Source organism: Vulpes vulpes, unplaced genomic scaffold (assembly GCF_048418805.1).
Source record: "Vulpes vulpes isolate BD-2025 unplaced genomic scaffold, VulVul3 u000000647, whole genome shotgun sequence".
In the NCBI taxonomy this organism is placed as follows: domain Eukaryota; kingdom Metazoa; phylum Chordata; class Mammalia; order Carnivora; family Canidae; genus Vulpes; species Vulpes vulpes.
The window spans coordinates 841,518-860,036 of NW_027325811.1; positions in this window are offsets into that span (position 1 = coordinate 841,518).

The window sequence follows — 18,519 nt, forward strand, 5'->3', positions numbered from 1 at the left end:
TTGTTTCCAGCCTTCCAGGAGCAGGTTCTTGCTAGAGAAAACCTCTAGCCCTCCCTCTCCGGGATCTGAAAAGGCCCAGCAGAAGAGGCTGCCAAGAGAGGAGAGATTGGGAGCTCAGTGTTGCTAGTTAGGGAGTCTTTAATGATACTCGAGAGCCAGAACCTGCACCATCATCTGGCTTCCCTGTGGCCACAGTGTGGAAGCCTCCCAGCACTTGTACGTGTGAGAGGCAAGGAGGAAGTGGGAGTGGGTGGTGGGAGTTGAAGAAGTACAGGGCAAACCCAAGAGGTTTGCAAGAAGGCGATGAGTGCATAGGGCCAGCTCTGGCATGCTTACTGTGCGTGTCCAGGCGTATAGGCAGCATATTTGGGCAGTTAGTATGGGTATCGAGCCTTGAGTATGCACCATGTGCAGAAAGCTACACGAACAGAAAATATTCAAGCACTGGCTTGTCCCATTTCCTCTCTCAAGAGTGTCCCAAACAGATCCCTCAGAGGTGGAAAGTTCCAGTTTTGTACCTGAGGAGATGCAGATAAGTCTAAGAAGGATGTTCAAGGTCAAGTCAACTGAACTTCTAAGTGCGGTGTTCTCTGTTTATGGGCTGAGAGCAACCTAGAGTAGACACGTGAAAGTCCTGACCATTTAGGGAAAGTCTATGTGAATTGTACTTTCTGTGAATAACCATTTAAGAGATTGGAGCTACTATCTTTAAGCCTCATAGCATGTGCATTGTGAAGAATAAAAATTCAGATAAAGGGCAGCCCCAGTGGCTCAGTGGTTTAGCGCCGCCTTCAGTCCAGGATGTGATCCTGGAGACCCGGTATGGAGTCCACGTCGGGCTCCCTGCATGGAGCCTGCTTCTCCCCACCCCCCTCTCTCTCTCTCTCTCTCTCTCTCTCTCTGTGTGTGTGTGTGTGTGTGTGTGTGTGTCTCATGAATAAATAAATAAAATCTTTAAAAAAAATTTTTCAGATAAAACTTAGATTTGGATAGACTCCTGCTTTCTAAATAGACACCAAGAGATCCAAACCCAAAACCTAGGTTCGGAAGGCCTAACACTGCTTTCCAGAGACATTTTTTTAGAGCCAGTTTTTAGGAGCAAATCGTATCAGACCCAGTTGCCACCAAGGACAAGGAGAAGACAATTTTTCTGCGTGGTGGGTTCTCTCAGTTTTCAGCAATGTGCACAAGACATCTTGGGCCCTCCCGGTACTTTCCAGTAGCTGATAGAAAGAATGATTGTTGATATGAAATATGTGGAGGTACTAATTTCTTTAGATAATAAAACTGTATTTTACAAGGCCTCAGAGGCACAGGAATTCTGATCCTCAAAATTCAAAATTGCCTGGAAGTCTCAGGGTTGACGTTCTTCATTTTCAAATACAAGTTCCACTAGATGTATAGCATTGGAGCAAGGGAGGGGCATATCCAAAATAGATCTTTCCTAGCTTTCATTGGCCATTTCCCACAAATCTTAGAGAATCAAAGACCCATAGGCTTAGGGGATATTATAGGAGATTTGAAGATAACCATCCATTAGGACAAACCCTTTCTCTGACCTGACCCAGGCATATCAGGCCAGAGCTAAAAAGAAAAAGGGCCAGAAGAGGCATCCATGGAAAAAGAGAAGCCAGGGTCCTCTATCTTGTCGAACCTTTTGTAAACTGGTAAGGAAAAACTGTAAACAGATGCTCAAGGCCTTAGTGACCTGTTTCAACCAGGTTCTTACACACGTATTAGTTGTTCACAACCTGGTTTTAAATCCCTTAGACACACACCTCTATGGAGGGCTTCAGAGCTGTGCTACAGCAGGAAGAGGCTGGGAACAGGGCTGAATTTTTCTCCAGAAGCTTGGACCATGTGAGATCCAATATCCTGTTAGCAAATCACAACTTTTGGCTCGACGTTAGGCAGTGAGATACAGGTTCTAGGAAGTGTGCATGTGAGTTACGGGGATGGTCAACAAAACCCTCTCACCTCTGGGCACACCAAGGCCAAGCAATATCTGACAGAGCAATAGGGGTGGTAGTCTTGGTTGACTGTTTTTAGGGCTGATGTTCTCTTGCAGTTTCACCTACAAGATGCCACATCTCTTGAAGGCATCAGAGTCCTAGGAGATCCCCCAGGCTCTAGAGAGATGCAGTATTCTTTATGCCAGAAAGGCTAGGGCTTTCCAAGTTGGGGTCACTGCCCACTGGTGATTCTTACCACTGGGGCTCTGCTAAATCTAACTACTCCAGCAGGGAGGGACCAAGGGAACTCAGAATAGCTGATGGCCAAGGAAAGAGACCCAGTCCTGTTGGACTAGACCAGAGTTTTCTTTTTTTTTTTTTTTTTTTAATTTTTATTTATTTATGATAGTCACAGAGAGAGAGAGAGAGGCAGAGACATAGGTAGAGGGAGAAGCAGGCTCCATGCACCAGGAGCCCGACGTGGGATTCAATCCCGGGTCTCCAGGATCGCGCCCTGGGCCAAAGGCAGGCGCCAAACCGCTGTGCCACCCAGGGATCCCTAGACCAGAGTTTTCTATAAGTGAATTTGAATTTGGCATTGAGAGTGGTAGAAATCACAATTGTTTAATAGTATATCATTAAAATGAGTACTGGAATGTCCTCCGTGAAGACACTTTCCCCCCCAAGAGTCTTGCAGTTTGGTTCTGAAAGATTGACAGAGCTTTGAATGGAATATTTGAAAGTTGGAAAGCTTTACACCTGTGGAAATCTTTAACGAGGGAGCAGAACTCTGACGAGTGTTCCACTTAGAAGTCCTACCCTGAAACTTTTGATGATACTTAAAATAATAAAATTTAAAATTACATTCAGTTCTCCAAAATCTTAAAAATTTTATTGCTATGAGTATTATCCCCAGAATTCTTTCCTGTTTTCTCCTGGGAGTCACAAGAGGGGTCTCTCTCTCTCTCTCTCTTTTCAGATAAAGTTAGAGCCATTGATCTCTTGGTCTCTAGCTCTGCCCCCACCCTCAGCACTTACCTTTGATTCCCATAAACTTTCGCTTTAGAGGCGCCTTCACCTGATCAGTGAGTTTCTTGCCTGACATCTTTCAAGACCTCCTGGGAATATCTTGCCAGAAACCTACTGTTTCATTATTTACAAATGGTTAGCTAACTCTTCATTTTCCATATTCTTCTTTTGATTCCAAGGGTAGCAATACCAACCAAAGGGTACATAACATGTTTTTTCTAAAGCCTCTCCAGCCTGGGGTTTATTAAACTCTTAATTACTCCTCTTTGCTTTCTCTGTCTTCCATGCCAGTGTGCCTACAGAGGGATCCTGGAGGGGCATGACTCGCAATCAAGGAGCCACTCCCTTGCTGGCATGAGGCTCTCCCAACCTACTACGACCAGTTAGTCCCAGTCCTAGCTTTCAAATACAATTACCTGGGGAATTAAAAAAAAAAAAAATACTACTGCTGGGTTCTATCCCACATCAATTAAATCGAACTCTTAGTATGAAACACTAGCGTCAGTATTTTTTGAAACCCTGCAAATGTGCACCCAGAGTTGTGAAGAACCACCGGGAGCCTTGGTTAGCCATGAGCCTTTGCTGAGCATCTGTTTGTATCCCGGTGTCAGCCCGTGCAATCGCAGCACAGAGAAGTAGCACAAGGACTCTCCAAGTTGATCAAATTCTCCCACTCACTGCTTTTTGCCTTTTTTTTTTTTTTTTGCCTTTCCCACTCTTCAAAGGGGTGCTTCTGTCATTTAAATGACTTCTGAGAACACAAGGGTGCTCTCTGCCTCTTTCATGAACTCCTCTGCAAATTTCGAAGCAGTTAGCACTTCAATCACTATTATTCATTCAGAAAATGTAAATCACCTTTTTGCTTTGAATTAATCATTTTCCATTTTCCCAAGGTGATTCAGAAATCCAGAGCTCACCGACAGTGAGTGAGCAGGTGTGTGGGCCCAGAGACACACCTCACCGTTCCATTAACAGCAGAATTACACCCTGAGAGGTAGCTGACGGTGCCAACCACAATAAAAATCAGTTTCTGTCCAGTTATGGTAAACTAAAGAGACCTGTCTCTGAAAACACATTTTGATTTCTCTAGATTTCAGGCAGTGTTAAAATACATAATCAGCTCTAACCTTGTTTGCATTAATCTTCTTTACAGAAATTGCACATTTGCTTTCAAAGCACTGGGTTGGAGCATTTTGCTGCTATGTGGAAACCATATCAACAATCATCCTCAGGACATGAACTGCACCTGCACATAGAGCCCATGCAATTTTAATAATGTCTGCTAACCTATTGATAAGCACACAGGCAGGAACATACAAGACTAGACTAGAGAACCATCAAGCCAGCAAATGTTTGCTTTCTAAGAATCCTCACTTTCTGTGACATCTCATCAGAGGTTAAGTCATTCATTCACTCACTCATTCTTCAAGAAACATTTTCTTAGATGTCTATTATGTACCAGGTCCTGTGCTTTGAGTTGGGATTGGACTATTGAACAAAACATAGCCTCCGCCTCCAAAGTCTATGGTCTACAGCTAATCACATCAGCAGACAATGACCTTTGCAAACTCTTTTCTTCTCTCTCCCTGATAATGTTCTTCTCCCATATCTTTGTTTGGCTCAATTCTATTCAACTCTTTAGATCTTGACAAGGTATTACTTCATCTGGAAAACTCTCCTTAGCGCGTCATGTCACAGTTTGGTGCCTTTTCTATGTACATCCATGGCGCTCATATCCTAGGACTTGGCATTTTGTATTATAGGGACTTGCTTACATATCTGTACACCCTTAATGAGCAAGTTAGGGACAAGAGCCATGCCATGTCCCCTTTTGTGTCTTTAATGATGAGCACATAACAGGAACTCAAAAGATAATTGAATTAGTGATGGAGGAATTCACAGGCTATTATGAGAATGCAGAGGAGATACACCAAAAGAGACTTTCTGGAAGAGGTGGCTGTTAGGGGAAGCCATAAATGATAAGTCTGAATTACCCAGACTGGGGCTCATTAGAGGGTGGAAGCAGAAGGGCAACATGGTCTATGCCAGAAAACTCCCAGCACAGTGGTGTTGATAGGAAGCAACATGTGAGGTAGGGTGAGAGGAGAGAACAAGTTGAGGCAGCTAGAGTAAGGTCATGGGGGGGTGGGGGGGGTTACACATTTGTTCCCGGCATAGACAAGAGTCCCTGAGACACAAAACATACTAAAAACTCTTCTCTGATATAAGAACCATTTCATATCCTGCCCCATGAGATTCAGTACATGAGACATAGGGGAGCTGCCCCTTACTGCAAGTTATGGGTAAAACACCTTATCAAGTGTGATGGGCCCATCTTTGCTCAGTGTCTTCCTAAAACCCAGCTCTTCTTGTTTGACCTGGGCAGACCTGGGAAGAGCGTACGCCCTAATTTCTCCTTACTCGATTGTGTTTTTAATATACATTTCAGGAAAATTTACAGTCAATGCAACCCATTTAAGGTAATCCCAGGCCTTTACAAAACCTGCTTCTGTTTTAGGATCAGCTAATAGGATTCAGTCATTAATTAATTCAACAACCGTTTAATGAGTACTTTGTGCCAGACACTAGGCTGGAGTCTGGTGATTCGAAAATGAATGAGGCATGGTCCCCGCACTGCTCACAGCCTAGTGGAAGAAGCTCTAGGACATGGAAGTTGCTCCATGCAGGCAGTGTTGAGGCCATAGTTGACCTACAGAAGCCGGTGCTTCTTGAAATGTCACCTGGGAACTGCCTAGAAAAGCACAACCCGTGGTGTCTAAATGTGGTGTCTCTCCCGATCAGCCGGGGGCCCCCAAATATGGGCGATGATCGGATGGAAGCCAGTGGTGTGGGAGGTGAAATAATTTACTCGAGACAGAACAAAGGAGATCGAAGTTGACTGAATAAACTCCAAGGGAGCTGCTGGTAGGACCTGGAGGGAGCCAGTGGGTAGGGGCTGTATTTCAAGGGGAAGGTGAGGAGGTACGAGAACATATGGAATCTTCCCTTTTTTTGGTAACTGTGCCTGGTTGTTAGAAGCCCGTTGGTCAGTTAGGGCCTCTGGATATTTGGAGGTGGGTCCCCTGACAGGCCTGTCTGTATCCAGCCAGGGGGGCGCTGTGGGCCTCTTCTACATCCCATCACTCAAGCCTGTGTGCCTAAAAGCAGCCTCTACACAACCTTGGGCCCCTTTTCCAGATCTACTGAATCAGAATTCAGGGGACGGGGCCCAGCCCTCTGGGTGTCAGCAGACCCTGCAGATGATGCCAAAGCTCATTTTTGTTTGGGAAAGTCTGTCTGAGATTGAGTCATACCAGGCCATGGTGGAGGACCCATTAGCCTTTCCCAGCCTTCCTCTCCACAGCTCCCCTTCTTAGCAAATTCCTGCCGATCCTAGAAAACACCAATCCAGAAGGATACTCCTCCAAAATGAAGTAAATGCTAAGTTATCATGAAATGGCAACCCCAGACCCTTCTAGATAGAATCACAGGGATGGAGAGCTTCATGAAGATCAGTGTGGCATGGACTGGACGGGCCAGAATCATTTCAGTGTCGACAGACAAGGAATCAGAGGGGGTGATGTCATCCTTGTCTCCATTCCACTCCCTGCCACTTGACGGTGGGGAAGATTTTTTTTTTTTAATTTAAATTTCACTTTAAAAATGTGTTTTAAAGAAACTATCAGCTTGGCTATTCAAATCAACCAACCAGCCAACCAACCAACCGGCCAACTGACCAACCAGGAGCTTCAGAGTTATTTCAGAGCATGGGAATAGACACAGGGTAAATTGAAACAATAAAATAAGCAACTTGAATGCTTCAGAAAATAAAGGAAGAGGGAATGAGGTCACAATCGGAGCATGTGAGTTTTGTAATCCTATGGTGGCTCTAAACAAATTCAAGCAGATTGCTTGCTTTCTGGAGTTCCAGTAAAATGGATCTTGCCACCAGTGGATGGTTCAAAGCTCCTGGCTGAGGTTTTCTGGCTTATTGCCTTGTGTTATTAGTGACCTATTTTCACTGCAGTGAGATCAGCCATGTCTGCGGGCCTTGAATCAGCAGTTTCCCCTCCACTCACTGGCTCCAGGCTGGCAAAGCTGACACTAGTTTTCACAGAAAGCACCACCCCTGCGCTCTCCCTGGAAGTGGGGAGAGCACCGTTTTGTCATAAAGATGTTGGCTTTGACCAGAGGCTGCCCTGACAGCCAGCTGTCATGTCTCCTTCAAATAAGCTGCTAAACTTGGAATTAGCGTGGCCTAATAATTAAGCAGGACTAAAAATAGCCCCAAACTGCCTGAGCTTTGCTTAAATCCTACCCAGGTGGGAGAGGTGGTTCAAAAAAAAATCTAACTGCAAAACCATATTTTGTAAGGCTTTGCATGAAAATATGAAAATAACTGCCCAAACATGCAAGCTGGGGAGACGATTCAGGTCATCTGATTCTCAAAAAACAACCTTTTGAATTGCACACTGATTTGAGATGATCAGTCCTTGGTGGTTATTGTCTTGGTGGACACTGAAAGCAGCCAGGAGCTGTACTCCAAATATGCTGAGAATACCCTCCCACACATTTCACGGAGAGAAAGTAGCTATTGGTTTAGGGCTACAGAGAGCCTGTTGCCAGGCAGATGAGATGATGAGCAGAGTTCCACGAGAGGGTGCGCTCGCCACTGTGCCTTGGAGCCCAGTGGCCTGCAAACCACCACCCCCCCCACGCAGCTCTGTGCCCCCTGCAGGGTGCCCCTAAGAGCCAGTGCTCTGTGTCCTGACAGCCTTCTGGCTGAGATCAGCAGGCAGATGAGCTCTCTCTGCGACATCAGAGAAGCAACTTCAAAGGAGGGGAAATCAAGCAAAACATTAAAAATGGAAAAAATCCCCAAATACATCTAGAGTAACTTTTCTCTGTAGTGATTGGCCTTTGGGTGTTCACTTCTTGATGCTCTAACGGTAGGAATATGATAAAAGGAAAGTACGCTTATCACAGTTACCCGTGTCTGGCCCAAAGTCAGAGACAGCCATAGCCCCAACGAAACAGGGACAATGGGCAGGGCGGGAGGTATTTCAGGAGACCCTTCACTCTCATTGGCATTTCCCCCCTCCCACTAAGTACACCTTGGCCTCACACTAAGCTAGCTTCCCACCACCACCCCCCCCCCGCCCCAGGGCCATTTCTTCCTGCTCTAACTACCCTGGCCTCCACTCATACTCCCTCTCCCCCAGTTCAAAACTCACCTCAAAGGCATCCAGGGAGGGCCAGCTGATGAATGAAAGGATAGATTTGCTTCATCTAGCCACCAGGGAAGAAATGGAACAAGGGAGAGAGCAATGATGCAAGATGGAGGACTTGGACTCAGCGTGACATACCTGACAGGCAGCAGGGTTTTGCAAAAAGACCTCTACCCCCACCTCTACCTACACCCCACCCTCCACATATCTGGATTCAGAAACCAAGACTCCACCATGTACCAGCAGCAGAAACTAGAGGAATCACTCATCCTTTCTAAGCTCAGCCTTCTCATCTGAAAAAAAAAATGATAATCAAAATATCTGTTCTATTCTACAGGTTATTCTGAGACTAAAATAAGATACTGTAGGTGAGACTCCTTGTGCGTCATAAGGAGCTTTATAAATATAGTGAATACCTAACCCTGAAGCTGTTCAAGCATTAATAAATTGACAGGCGTAGCTGATCAAGGAAGGAAAATTTTAATTAGGTCATATCATCATCACCATCATCATCATTTCACATTTCAGCAAAAAAAAGCATCACTAGTGAAAGGGAATATAAAGGAAGGGAGAAGAAATGTTGGGAAATATCAGGAAGGGAGACAGAACATAAAGACTCCTAACTCGGGGAAACGAACTAGGGGTGGTGGAGGGGGAGGAGGGCGGGTGTTGGAGGGGAATGGGTGACGTGCACTGAGGTGGACACTTGACGGGATGAGCACTGGGTGTTTTTCTGTATGTTGGTAAATTGAACACCAATAAAAATTAATTTAAAAAAAAAAGCATCACTAAGTTTCTTCTTTTTTTTTTTTAATTTTTATTTATTTATGATAGTCACAGAGAGAGAGAGAGAGGCAGAGACACAGGCAGAGGGAGAAGCAGGCTCCATGCACCGGGAGCCCGATGTGGGATTCAATCCCAGGTCTCCAGTATCGCGCCCTGGGCCAAAGGCAGGCGCCAAACCGCTGCGCCACCCAGGGATCCCCACTAAGTTTCTTCTTGAAGAGAATCTCTGATGCTATGAATCTGTCTCTTGTCATAGATTACTCAGGGTAGGGACTGGGAGTTTGAGTCACCCCAGAATTCATATGTTCAAACCCTACTCCACAGTGTGAGGATATTAGGAGGTAGAGGTCTTGGGGAAGTAATTAGATGAGGTCATGAGAGCAGAGCCCTCATGAATGGGATCAGGGCCCTTGTTAGAGTCACAAGAGTTACTGCTCTCTGCCCTCTACCATGTGAGTATGCCATGAGAAGTAGATAGGCTGCAACCCGGAAAAGCGTTTTCACCAGAACTCAGCCACGCTGGTACTCTGATCTTGAACTATGAGAAATAAATTTGTTGTTTATAAGTCACCCAGACTGTGGTATTTGTTACAGCAGCCAAAATGGGCTAAAACATCCAAGCTGCCTTGACTCAGAGAAATTTTCCTAAAGATAAATATCTAGAGACTCCTTGCAAAGATTTTTACTGTGAGAAATGTTTATTATAGACTTGTGCAAAATTGGAAACTCTATCCCACATGGAGTGGTTTAATTAAACCTCTCTTCAGAATGAATTATTATGCATCCATTAAAATGACACAGAACAACATGTAATGATATAAAAAAAAGAGTCCATAATAAGGAATTAGTGGGAGGAAAATAAACAACATGTATCATAGACTGACATTGAAATTGTGCGCACAAATGCATGTGGAAAGTATACCAAAGAGTCCAGTAGAATATATGTCAACATGCATGCTTATAATCTAAGAAGTTGGGAATTAAGAATTTCTCTAATTTTATGCTTTTGGTTTGGATTTATTTTTTACTGTCCTATAAAGAACATAATATTATTTGGGTAATACAAAAAAATTCCTAGTAATCATTACATATAAAATAAACAATTCTGAACTCTGGAGAAGATCAACAGGAGACTTTTGAGGCCAGGAGCATTCCGAGGGCACTTAGTACTTCTCTGGAAGAAGAGGCACCCAGACCAGACCCCTACCCCTCTGGAGCCTTAGTATCTAAGATAACTCAGGACCTCATCTAGGATTGCTGCTCAACTAGCTCTATTGTGTTCGCTTATCAGATGAGACCTGAGTTAGAGAGGGGGAGTTTGCCCCTAAAGTCTGTGTGGAGAAAGAAATAACACCAAAACCTAATGAATATTTAGTCTCAAGCCAATGGGTGATCAATGGGTGACTTAGCAACATAATGATTCTATAAAAGGAAGAGGGTCCCTGGAATAGCAAAGGTACGAACTCCTGGTTCATTGCCTTTGACATGGGCTGGGTAAGAATCGCAAGGAATAAGAGAACGGCTGTAGTAATTGGCACAGAAATCTACAATGTTCATCTTGAAAGGTCTCTCTCCTCGAAGTATCTAATAGACTTTATTGATGCACTTTTTTCTATTTAGTGTATAGTCAGTTGATATGTAGAAAGAATGCTATAAAGGTCACAGCTTATATTATTAAAATTCTAGCAAGTACACCAGGTCCTGGGCTTGCAAATGCATGCAAATCTCCTCATTTTAACAGCTGATTTATTATTGTTAGTTCTACCCTGTATCATCTGGTTAGAGATCAGGTCTAATGAAGCCTCAGGAGCTGATTTTATTCCCATACAGGCTTGTTAGCTTCAGAGAGAGAATTTCCCCATAGCCACAAAACCCTTCTCCTAAGCCCTTAACCTAGATATGTCAGAAGGAGCATGAGGCATCATAAGTCCTGGGAAAACAACCCTAAATCCTTGTCTCACTGAGACAGTAGTCCCGTGTTCCTAGGAACAGGAAACCACTGGTCATTTGTTGTGGGGTGGCCAGAGGAGGCTAGGAGGGAAGCTTGGTTTGGCAAAAATGATGCAGAGAAGGGACTTGCCAGACAGGAAAGGTAAAAAGATGATGTCTTCAGGCTAGCTGTGTGGCTGAGAGTCAACCAGTTGGGCAGTGATGACTTGCAGCCTGTCGCTCTACAGAGCCAGGTAGGAAGAAGAAAAGGCAATGGAAGTACCTAGAAGAAGAGACTGACCAAAGCAGAGATTTTTCTGCCCCTCTTCAAAACACTAGCATCCCTCCCTTCTCTCCTCTGTGGTCCTCATACCTCCTGTTTTATTCCTCCAGAGTACTCGTCGCCCCATGTCACTCTTGCCTATTTGTCTATGCCCCTTAGTGAACTTCAAGCTTCCTGTGGGCAGAAGCCATGTTTACTTATCCACAATGGGGAAGAGGCTGGTAGCCTCCAAGCCTTCCACACCGCAGGCTCATAGTAAATGCTTAATAAGTACAAATCAGTGAACGACGTGTGCCAAAATTAGCCCTGTCCTGACGCAGGGGTGATCAACACATCCTCACGAAGAGGAGCACAACACAGAACTTGGAGATTGAAGTCAGCCCCTTGGGTGGACTTCAGGGACAAGTTGTTTCTATTGATTTAAATTCAATTAGCCAACATATAGCACATCATTAGCTGCAGATGTAGAGGTCCGCTATTCACCAGTTGCATATAACACCCAGTGTCTAATACATAATGTGCCCTCCTTAATGCCCATTACCTAGTTACCCCACTCACCACCTCCTCCCCTCTTCCAACCCTCAGTTTGTTTCCTGTAATTAAGAGTCTCTCATGGTTTGTCTCTCTCTGATTTCTTCCCAGTTTTCCCTTCCTTCCCCTATGATCCTCTGTGTTGTTTCTCATATTCCCCATATGAGTGAAACCATATCACTGTCTTTCTCTGACTGACTTATTTCACTAAGCATAATACCCTCCAGTTGCGCCCCATGTCAATGTAAATGGTAAGATCTCAACCTTTTTGATGGCTAATATTCCTGTGTGTGTGTGCAGACACACACACACACACACACACACTACATCATATCCATTCAGGGACAAGTTTTAAACAAGGAGGCAGGAAGAACTCTGACATTCCTTGTTGATGAGAAGAATGAGACTCTGGAGTTGAAATGGCCTAGAAATCTTGTATGCTTGCTATACCCACTTTGATATGAGTTGTAGAGTATTTTCTTTGGTTCCTTATACCTTTTAATTTAATTACGTGGGGAAAAGTGGTTGCTATGCATTTCAAATACTCCCAGGATTGATGGGCACATAAACAGACAAAGGGTGGAGAGGAGCCACGTCACCAGGCAATTTCTTTTAGGCATCTGGGGAGACTTGTGTAAAATGCTCTCATGGGGTGTTACCTTGCAAGTAAGATAGTCCTTAACATCTAGTGAGTGTTTTCCTCTCTGGGGGATGCTTCTCTTTCTCCTACATCATTGATTTATAAAGAGAGTTGTTCCACTCCCCATTCTTCTTAGTGGTACAAACCAGGAGACTGGTCTATTCACAGGTGCCCTTTCTTAAATGGGCATTCTTTTTATTTTTTAAGCATTTATTTATTTATTTGAGAGTGAGCATGAGCACGGGGAGGAGCAGGGAGAGAGGGACAATCAGACTCTCCACTGAGAATGCAGCCCTACAGAGGGCTCAATCTCATGACCTTGAGACCATAACCTGAGCCAGAACCAAGAGTCAGACACTCAACTGACTGAGCCACATAGGTGCCCTAAATGGGCATTCTTACAACCCATTATAAGTTCCCAGACTGACGACTGTGTCTGAAGATTAAGGATCAGAATTTCTAGCAGAGGAGAAGGTGGAGGAGGAGTTAGGAATAATTGTGTACCAATTCTGGCTTCAGTCAGCATTATGGAAGGAGATCTCTGCCAAGGTTTAGGGGGCCTAGCTAGAAATAGGGGTAATTGAGGAAAGGGAGTAATCTGAACCCATCATACTATCTGTGCTACTCTCTTTGCTAGAAAGAGCCAGCAATAAGGGGGAAAATCAGCAGAGAAGCAGATAACCTATATTCTTAAGCCTGTGGGCACCCACTAGTGACATGGTTTAGGGAGCAGAAAACTGGCCTGGGAATCTGGACACCCAGCTGTTCTGAGTGTCAGCAAAGCAGACATTGGCTCCTCAGCAAGCGAGATGGGCCTTCTCCACCCTCACACTTGATGCTTCCCCTCACACGAAATGCTCTGTCCCAGATCCCCTTGTCTTCGGGTCTCAGCTCAAATGCACTTCCTCAGAGAGGCCTTCCTAGATATCCCTCCCCTCCCTTCGTGGCCATTTTCTATCAAGTCACCCTATGTCATTCACTGTCTGGAGCTGTTCTGTACACGTTCTTGTTTGTTCTATTTACTGTGTCCTCTCACTGCCTATATAAGCTCCATGAAGGAAGGGACTCTCTCTTTTGTTCACTACTTTATTTCAAGCACTTGGAACAGTGTCTGGTACCTAGTAGGCCCTCGATTTATAAATGAATGAGTAAGTGAATGAATGAATGGAATAGCCTACATATGACGTTTAAGATAGCAATGGGAAAGTACTTTCCATTACCAACAGGATAGGTCTCTTCCCTTGAAAAGGAAATGTGCATTTCCTAAAGGTAAGGACCAGAGTACAAAGTGGTGTTTACATCACAGGGAAAGCCTTTATTTCCATACTGAAGCACTAACATTTCCTCCCCAATATGCATGTGTGCATGTGGGTGGACACACCAGAAGGCAGCTGTGAAGCTGGGGTGGGCCGGGGCCGGTAGGCAGGACAGAACTAACAAACTAACCAAGTTATCACTGTGATGTAGAGGAGATTGTTTACCTACAGCTCCCAGAAGGCAGAGGATGGCTTTGTCTTACTATTTGGGTACAGTGACAAAATATAATTTAAAAAATCCCCAGGAACTTGTTTCATTCTCTTGAACAGCTGCTGCCCATGGGCAGGTGCTCAGGGAAGGGACGCCAGCAAGCTTAGACAGCTCTCATTTGGTTGTTTTCCATCTATCCACACCGCTCAGAAGACGAAAGAGAAGCAGGCCTTCCCATCGTGTCCCCTCTGCCCACTGTGTGTACCTCGGATCTGGGCTTCCAGGAGTGGTGGTAGCCTGGCCCTGCCCAGAGGGGGCCGTGCTCCAGCCTCATTCTCTCTGAGTACCTTTTTCTGGTAGAATGAGGGAGGACATTCACTATTGAACAGTATGGAGCTAATGCCTTCTTTATTAATCACTTCATTTATAGAAGATGTCCTAATGAGAGGGGTGGGGGAAGGGTATGCTGAGAACAATAACCCCCCCATATGTTGGTATTTGATACAGTTGATCGCTTTTACATAGACCATCTTGTGTTCATTTTAGTCCTCATCAGTGCCCTTCATGTAAGAAAAAGAGCAGGTATTTTTCCATCATCATTTTACAGAGGAAAAATCTGAGTTCAAAAGAGGTGAATGACTTGCTCTAGGTCATGGAGGACTCAGTCTCTTCATCCCCACATGCAGTATCCAAAGGCAAATTTCTAGGGAATGAAACAAGACTGACAGTCTCTTTTATCCCAACCAGATTCTCTCTGTATAAAATTTTATGCAGATACAAGAAGAACCTATTTTATAATTTATAATTTCGTTGTGTCAGACAGGCTTAGCATGGTGCCTGGTGCACGAGGTAATTCTTGAACGGTGGAAAGAAGAGAGTTCTTCTGTTTTAGGGAATGAGATTGGCTACCCAGTACACCGAAACCCTCCTTATGAGAATAGCATTAGGACAGAAGCCCAGTACAGCTGACTGCAACTCAGTATATAGGAACTGACTAAATAGAATTTTGGAAGTAACAGACACCCTAGAGGTCATGAAGAGCCACGAAGCTTTGTTGCTGGTTACTTAGGCTCCTCTGCAGCCGCTGGTCTGTTCCTGACAATCAGCTGATCTGAACTCACATTCCGTACACCAACATTTAAAGCAAATACTTCCTGGACTAAAAATAAAGTACACATAAAAGTCTGTTTAAATGAATCATTCTTCTTTTGGAAGCTAAAAAGGGGAGGGAAAGGAACAGTTGATATGCTCTGGGACTAGCAGCTATGAACAGGCTCCCTTTGATCCTCTGAGAATTTCCAAGTTGAAAACACCATGTGAGATGACTCCTTCCCTTGGGATACGGGCTGCATCTGACCTTGTCCTGTGAGTGTTAGTTTTGACTCTCTCTCTATCTCTTTTTCTCTCTACCCCCCCTTCCCCCCCCTTCCCCTCCCTCACTCCTTCCCTCGCCCAGCCTGTAAATGACTTACTCAGTAAGAAACTTGGGGCTGACGAGATAAGAGAGGCTGGAATGTGTCCTAGCTTGGAGTCAAACAAGGAACCTTATTATTTAGAATAATGTTAGAAGTTGGCCACCAGTTCTGGGAAATGGCCTTCCTTTTCCTTTTGTCTTCCATCACATGTTCATTCACTCATTCCTTCATTGATGGTCCTATAAACATTCGTTCATTGTTCCACAGATGGGTACAAATGTGAATAAGAGATCATCTCTACTGTCAAGGAGCTCTAGTCAAGTGGGAAGGTGCAGGAATGAGGCTGAAGTGTGGTAGAGACAAGACACAAAGGACCTTGTGTGCTGTTCTAAGGAGTTTGCATGTGATCCCACAGGTCAGTATTTCCTGAACTTGGGGTGGAAAACTGTCTGGGTCAATTTTATAAGAAAGAATTTATTAAATATCGTTAGTATTGACAACTTGTTTTTATTATAACATTATGCGAATGTATACAAACATAAACCAGGTAATATAATCCCAACATTTATAATCCTTGTACAATAATAAAACCAAAACAAATTTATATAAGGTAAAACCCAATCTAATGCAAATTAACAAAATTCACTTAATGCAATGGATGTTACTATTTAACTGAAACCAAATGGCTCCTGGCGTGTGACTGTGCACTCACAGAAAGCGTGTACGTACATTATTTTAAATTCAATATGCCTAAGTGACCATGCGCTAAGTAGTGACTCAACTCATCCAATCCTTCTTTCAAATCAAACTGGCATGAAACTGCCATCCAAAGAGACTGTGGCGATGTCACATAGCCATCACATCCCTTACCTAGGTGTCCCTTTCATTTATTTTCTCAATAGCCCAGGATAATAAAAATAGGGCTGCTTGGCTCCTGGTCACAAGAGTCCATCAAATGACTCAGAAGATGCATCTATTTAAATTTTAAATGTTCTTAAAATTAAAAAAGGATTTTTACAAATGTCTAAGAGACCCCATCAGCCACAAGAGGACAAGGCCAAAGACCATAGCCTGATATTTGAGGAGATATTACATAAGTGCTTGGGGCCTGCTGCTGACAGATTTTGAACAAGAAAGTGAGGTAATCGGATTTCCCTATCAGGGCAATTATACACCAGGGGCAGCAATGATGGCACACGAGAGGAAAGAGAAACAAGGAGTGAGGAGCTCACTTGGGAGATAACTATGATCCTGTAGGCGATTGATGATGAATGACCCAGCGAAGGCAGGATGAGTAATGAGGTGTAAGAAAATAGATAAAAATAAAAAAAAAATGAGAGAGAGAATAGATCAGAAAGGTCTGCAAAAGGCAAAATGCATAGAACTCGGGGACTGATGACATGTGACAGGTGAAGGAGAAGGGACATTTCTAGCTCAGGTGACACTGTTAAACCAGAGTGACAATGTAAAGAAGGTGAATTTAGGCCACTCTTGGGGGGGGCTGTGAACTACTGGGGTGAAGATAGGTGAATACTGTGGGCTAGAACTGGAAAGAAAAGGCTTCTAGAGATGACGCTGGTGTGCTAGGATGACCAAGTGGTCACCATCCTACAAAATGTAACTTCGACATCCAAGAGTGGCTCAGTGCCCACTCCCCCAACACCCAAATACAATGTTTCTCCTGCCTCCCCGTTGCTACCCAAAGTTCCACCCCAAATGACCACGGCTGCAATAATCTAACTTAATACGCTGATATTGAATATATATTTAAAGTGAAAAATCGGAAGAGACTGGGCATCGATGATGGATGGCCTGAATCCCAGAATGCGATGGAGCAACTACAAACATGGCATTTGTAATCACTCAGACCATGGCTCTAATTCCTGGTCCACCACTTGCTTGTGATGAAATCTCGGCAAGTCACTTATCCTCTGGTCTTCCTTTTTGCTAATTGGGGTTATAGAATCTGAGTTCAAAAGCTAATTAGGAGTATTAAGTAAAATACTGCCTATGGTGTCTAGCACAGTGCCTTCAACGTCCTGGTCAACGAATCTGTCCCATTCTCCTAATATAACAATCAAGAGCATGAACAAAACCAGACATCCTGGATCCAAACCGTGATCTACCACATTCTAATGACATGACCTTGGATAAGTAAACTAACTTCTCTGTAACCCAGAGGGATAATTCTATTCTCTAGTGCAGGGAGTTATTGGAGTCAACTCATTGAGTCAACGTTCACAAAACTCTGAATACCATGTGCCTTGCACATAGTTTGCACTATCTAAGTGTAAGCTGTTATCAACATCATAATTACTCCACCATTCTTCCAATAATTAAATTTGAGATTCTTTCTTGGTCATCGTTTTGGTGGAAGAGGATGGACATACAGTGTGGTGCTGGGCAAATAAGCCACTGAGTGTGAAGCCCCATGTAGAGAGGAGGAAAAGAAGGTTGACAGTCTTCAGGGTATGCTTTGCCCATTTCTCAATTTTGTCCAAGACAGGCTGGTGGCTGCAGGGCCTCAGGAGTGAGATGGAGAATAACTGAAGTCCAAAGTCCGGTGATGAAATGGGAAGACTGTCATCGTCAGATGTTTGCCCGAGAAGGAGGCACCTGGATGGAAGTTCTGTGGGTGCTTATGAGATATGACAACACTTATTGTTTTCAGTGAACTTTACTTTTCACTTAATGGTAGTTAAATGCTACAATTATGCTGGATTTTGTCCCAAAGTAGGAAGAGAAGCAGAAAGCAAACACACACACACACACACACACACACACACACACACACACACACACCTTCAAACCAACATGCATTTCCCAAGGGTTAAATCCAGAAAAGTTAGAAGCCCGGTTAGGAACATGGGCCAGTGAACAAACATAGATTTTTCTGACATATTCAGCATTATCATGTCAAGTTTCTGACCCTAATCAACCAAGGTCATGAACAGACTAGTCCTTTTAAAAATTCTATGAAAGAAACTGCTGTGCGTTTTTCTCTCTGGACTCTGGACTCTCTCACTTGGAATACAAATGTGGCCTGGCTCTTCCAAGCTTTGCTCGAAAGGACTTTAAGCCTGAGCTGAGTTCTCAGTGATTTGCTGCCTCCATCAGGATCAGAGAAGAATATTCCTTAATGCATTTCAATCTGTTTAACCCTGGAGGATGCAATGACTTTTGGGTGAAAATGAAGCAGTAGGGTCTATTGGAGACGGAGACATTGTTTATCTGGGTACAGATTTTAATTAGACTTTTT